Raw genomic sequence first — 6,000 nt, 5'->3', positions numbered from 1 at the left:
GCCGTAGGAGTCGCCCGCGTATCTGGGGTTGGTTCTACCTTCCGGGTGGCAGGTGGGGCTAGTTGCAAGCAGACTTGCCCGCAGATTAGAGTTGCGCTGATGGCGCAAAGAAAGTCGATGCCCAAAATCACTTCATCCAGGATCGTTGGCAGGACTAGTAGCGTCAGCCCGATCTGTCGGTCGTTTAAGCCGACTTGCGCCCGGAGGGCCTTGGTCACCTCTTTCTGGGCTCCATCCGCCAGAGAGATGCGGGAGCGGACTTCTCTGCTGTTTCTTCCTGAGTCTAAGCGCTTGGCGATCGCTTCGCTAACAAAGCTTCGCGAGGCTCCTGTGCCAATTGTTGCCGAGAAAGGTTGTCCCTCGATGGTAACATTGGCAACAATTCGCCCCCCCGCCAGGCGGAGTGGGGAATCTAGTGATGGGGGAGCACCGAGTGGGTCACCGCGGGCTCCCGACGTGGGCGGCGACCCTGGCCGTTTTCCGTCCGGCGGCAGCAGTCGATGGTACGGATGCTTCGTTTCCCACAGTCCCAGCAGTACATCAGCGGTGGGTTTCGGCATTCTCGTGTGAAGTGTCCAATTTCCCCGCAGCGGTGACAAGCTCGGCCGATGTCAACCGGTGGTTCCGCTGCCTGGGCGATCATCCCGTTGGATATCGCCGGCCTCCTGGGTCCAGAGGGCGTTGGAGCGAGAAAGTTCTGGGGTCTAGGTGCGGGTCTTCCGCTGCTCTCCCTGCCGGAATTCCAGCTTGCGGTTGGAATTAGGGCTGCATGTCGAACGGGGTCTCGATCCCGTGCGATTTCGAACGCAGTTGCCAGTTGGGTAAGCCCCTCTAGTGAGGAGAACTCATGTCGCCGTATGAAAAGCTGGTACTCCGGCATCAAATTCTCGTAGATCCGCTCGAGCTCCTGGTCTAGTGAGTACTTGGCGCGTTGCATCATCAGGCGTAATTCCACTACGTATATTTTGAAGGGCTCGCCCACTTGTTGTTGCCTGGTCCGGATGGCATCTTCTAGGCTCTGGTAGTACCGCGGAGGCAAGAAAAGCTCCAGAAACTCTCTCCGGAAAGTTTCCCATGGCTCGATGTGCATTTGGTATGCCCGGTACCAGCCTTCGGCTCGGCCTGAGAGAAGTCCAATGATGGCCCGCGGTATGTCACTCGTTCTCACATTGTAGGCAGTGGCACCTTCCTCGATGGGTTCTATAAAATGAACGGGGTCTGACTGTCCGTCAAACAGTACGCCCCATCCTCGCAGTTTCTCGGCGAACACTGCCGCGGATATGGAGCTGTGCGGAAGATGGGCGGCTGGGTTGGCGGCCGGTATCTCCCGTCCAGGGCTTCTCCGTAGGTTCCCTAAGCAGGGCACGGGAAGCGTGTGGTCCTCGATTCCGGGCATCGGTGAGGTGGCCCGACTGGTGGACGTCCTCTGGGTGGGTGCTTCCGGGTATATTGCCTCCAGTGCGGCAAAGCGCTCTCGTAGAGCCGGGCTGTGGTCTCCTCCTCCGATGAAGGATGCCAATCGTGGTCGTAGTTCGTCTACTTGGCCGTTCGCGTCAAGTCTAAACTCTTTTAGCAGAGCCTGCAGCTCGTCCTTCCGGCGGTAGGCTATCCACCTGACCCCCATGTTTGCGGTCGTGGAATCACCCCCGGATGCGGTGAAAAACCTGTCCTCTTCCAGTCCGGCAGCAGCCGGATCTGGCTTTGATTCTGCGTCCTCTGACGTTTTCTTTCCCGAGTCACTGGGCATACGCGCGGTGGCGCTGCCGATGGCTCTGCTGGGGATCACTCGGTGAGCGCTCCTAGTGGCGTGACTGGGCGCTGGGCGCACGGCAGGTGCTGCTGACGTGCGGCACTGGCTGACCGATGTGGTTGCGGCTGGCGCTCCCGTTGCCCCGTGGACGGCGCTGCTGGCGGCGCGATGGACGTTGCTGAGGGCGCGGTGGCCGCTCGTTGCGCGCTCCTGGTGGCGCTCGTAGCTAGTGACCACGTATCCGGCGCGGTTGGCGCTGCTGAGGGCGCGGCTGATTGGCGCTCCTGATGGCGCTCGGTGATTGGCGCTCGGTTGGCGCTGCTGAGGGCGCCTGTTGGGCACTAACGCCGCTCGATGGGCGCGAAAGCCGCTCGGTTGGCACTGCTGCCGCCCTGCTTGATGGCGCTCGGTGGAAGCCGCTCGTAGGGCGCTGCTGGTGGCGCGGTGGGTGCTGTCGGCAGGCGCTAGTGAAGACGCAGTGGACGCTCCTGTGGATCCCGTGGGGGGTGCTGCTGATAGCGCGGCCGATGGGGCGCTGACGCCGATGGTAGGCGTTCGTTGGGCGCGAGGCGCGGTGGACGCTGTGGAGGGCGAGGTGGCCGCTCTGTGGGCACCTGATGGCCACGTGGGTGGCACTGCACGGCGCGGGACGCTGCTGGGTCTGCGCTGCTGATAACGCGGCTGGCGGCGCGGGTGACGCTGCTGAGGGCGCGGTGGCCGCGCTGTGCGTGCTCCTGGTGGGCACGTGGGTGGGTGCCGCTGGTGGTGCACTGACGCCACCCGATGAGCGCTGAACGCTGCTGAGGGCGAGGGGCCGCTCGTTGCGCGCTCCTGGTGACGCTCGTTGTGTGGCTGGTGACCACGTGTCCGGTGCGGTTGGCGCTGCTGGTGGTGCTCTGTGGGCACCTGATGGCCACGTGGGTGGCACTGCGCGGCGCGGGACGCTGCTGGGTCTGCGCTGCTGATAACGCGGCTGGCGGCGCGGGTGACGCTGCTGGGCCGCTCTGTGGGCGCTGCTCGGGGCGCGGTATGCGCTTGACGGCTTCGTGGGAGGCCACGTGGCTATGTGGCGCTCCGGGAGTGGGTTGGCGTTGGCGGGCGCAGCGCTACGGGATCCCCTACTCTAACTATTCCTGCAGTCTCCTATCTTTCTCTAAATCTCGTCTACTGGACATGGGTCTTTAGGCCATGCGGTTGGTGGTAAAAGCCCAACTCTCCTGAAGGATATCTAGTCGTCCTTATCCGTCCCTGTTCGGGCGCCAAACTGTAAGGACCTTTTTCATGGGCTGGGATAAAACTCAGTCCGGCCAGGGTCCTCTACAGTTAAATTTGTAGACAAGTATTGGGACGAAACTGGACGGGGAGTTGCCGCGGGGATTTGTGGGGAAAGGAGGCCAGAGTATCCGCGTTGCACCGAGTAAGCAGCTCTAGCGCAACACGGCACCCGGAAGGTATAGTGGAGGGCGGGGCTGCTCCCGGCGAAAATACTAACGAAACGAGTGGCGTAGCCGATCCCTGAGAAAATACCAACAAAACTGGACGGCGTGGCCGTTCCCCCCTGGATGTGCGACTCACAAGCTACTGGGGTAGGGGGTAGGGATCCGAGGGGAGGATGGCCGGAGGCGACCCTTCCCTGTGCTCCCTGTGGTCGATCGAGTGGTCGTTTGCACTGAGTAAGCTTCTCTGGCGCAACACGATTCCCGACCGGCACAGATCACTGCACGTGGCTCGCGACTACCTAAACCGTATTTGGGGCGGGGTTCCCAGGAGAGGGTGGCCAGAGGCGATCCTTTCCTGTGCTCCTTGTGGGCGATCGGGGGGTCGTTTGCACTGAGTAGGCAGCTCTGGCGCAACACGATTCCCGACCGGCACAAATCACTGCACGTGGCTCGCGCCTACCTAAACCGTAATTGGGGCGGGGTTCCCAGGAGAGGGTGGCCAGAGGCGATCCTTTCCTGTGCTCCTTGTGGGCGATCGGGGGGTCGTTTGCACTGAGTAGGCAGCTCTGGCGCAACACGATTCCCGACCGGCACAAATCACTGCACGTGGGTTCCCGAAAAATACACAAATTCACACGGACACATACTTCTTCATTCTCTCTTGTCTTTATTATTCGCTAGTACTACTACTACTACCCCTACTCGCACTCAGTCTGATCGCTATTGTCTCCTATTGTCCCACTTACTCCTTGGATCCGGCGTGCCGACGCTCGTGCCGCTGTACCACTCCGGGTTGAAGTCCGCTCCTAGGTCTGATCGCCTTGGCTGCCATTCGAGAATGAGAGCGAGCTTCCGCCCTTGCGGCCGCATGTCAGCCCGGCTTGTCGGGTTTCTTCGTTTCCCAACACAGTTTCTTATCGAACCTCCCGCCTATCGCTATCGGCACTATCAGCTGTTGGCCCTCGGTTGACCAGCACTGGGTGGTTTTCCAGCCCTGGTGCGCGCAATATTTAAATCGGATAAGCTTAGCTTCTAGTTTGAACTTAAATAAATTGCCTTCGTGGCGTAACGACTTATATTATAATTATATTATATATTATAACTTATAAATAAATGGCCTTCGTGGCGTAATCTCCAATTGTATGCCTTCGTGGCGGAAAGAATAGAAGTGGCGAAATGTGGAGGGTGTGTTTCACGCATCCTCACAATCTATTCTATAACAATAAATCTTTGAGCACAGACCTACAAATTCTGTCATGGGTTTACCGTTAAGCTCATCTTTAAAAAATCCTAAACTTTTTTTGTTAACTCTTTTGAAGTTATATGGATTAATTCTTTCATCTGAATAGTCCGATGTATCCGATGTATTTTTTTATTGTATAGATAAATAAATTAGTATCCATATAATTATACCCGTTACTCGTAGAGTAAAAGGCTGCACCTCTAAAGCGACCTGTGAAATGACAATGATCTCTAACCCTATCAGTCCCTAAAACTGTCTCACAAATAGAACAATTCAATGAATTATCAAATTTTTGCTGGTCATTCAAAGTCATTTTCATAGGAACTATTTTATGTAAGTACTCATCACTCAATTTAGTTAAATTTTTTATCAATGAATTTACAAAACTTATTCCTGAATTTTTTCCTGTTTCTAAAACAAATTTATCTACTTAAGAATCAAAAACACACTTTATATAATACGGAATATGTTCATTAATATTAAATAATTTGGGGCTCACTTCAAGATTTTTTGGTTCCAGAATGCATTCGAAATCCGCGTAGACAACAAATGGAACTTGAAGCTGATGTTGAACTTGGGTAAATTTCAATGTATTATTTTGGGGGTGCGGCATCTTTGAAACCTTCCCACTGCAGAGCGTCTTGTGTTTCAATGCAGCTTCCTGGGTTCCGGAAAAATTCAAGCACACATTGCAGAAAAATTGCGCCCTCCTCTGATTTCCTCTTTGCGCAGTCATTAGTTTTTGAAAGAGAATTATATACACATTATTTAATTGCTTAAAAGAGATGAAAATGAATAAAAGAATTTACCTTGAAATATTTTTAATGTACATGTAATGTCCATTTCCACCGTCTTACAAAAACATCATATTGATATGAAGAGGTTCTTCCACTTCCGATTTAAAAAGTGGTCCAATTATTTCTCTCGTCTCTTTATTATATCCGAATACGTTTATTCTTCTTTAAAAAAATTTTTATACATTTTATTTCAAGGGGGAAAGTCAAGCCTGTGAAATCTAATTTTATTTCATCACTTATATAAATTATCTCCAGCGATATATCAATATTATATGCCGAACATCTTTGCGGCCTGTTAACAATTTTTAAGGCAGAAATCAATGCCCATTTAAAACAATATTGATCATTTTCATTACAAACATTAACTATTGCTTTTTTTGTCAAAAGGAAACGAGGTAGTGGTATGAAGGACGAACCAGCAATCGGTGTATAGTGGTTCACATTCATTTCCAAGCGAATCAATTTTATAAGAGACCATCCGCTGTCTCTCTCTTGAAATTCTTTAGTTTTAGAAATTATTTCCATGGTATGTTCATGAAAGATACATTCTTAATCAGAATCTTTATTCATGATCGTCATTTTACTTTGAAAACTTTTCATTTCAATTTCTTCAGACTCATCTTTAAAAAGTGTATACTCTGCAAACAGTTCAAAGTTGACTTTTGCTGAAGTATAACTTTCTAATAGAATGCTAAGATGAGGTATCAGTGACAAGCTTCATTCAAGAAACTCTAAGGTAAGATCAAGTCCGATCCATCGTTTACATACATG

The sequence above is a fragment of the Drosophila subpulchrella genome, unplaced genomic scaffold, assembly GCF_014743375.2.
Source record: "Drosophila subpulchrella strain 33 F10 #4 breed RU33 unplaced genomic scaffold, RU_Dsub_v1.1 Primary Assembly Seq41, whole genome shotgun sequence".
Classification (NCBI taxonomy): domain Eukaryota; kingdom Metazoa; phylum Arthropoda; class Insecta; order Diptera; family Drosophilidae; genus Drosophila; species Drosophila subpulchrella.
Note: the sequence above shows the minus strand (reverse complement) of the source record.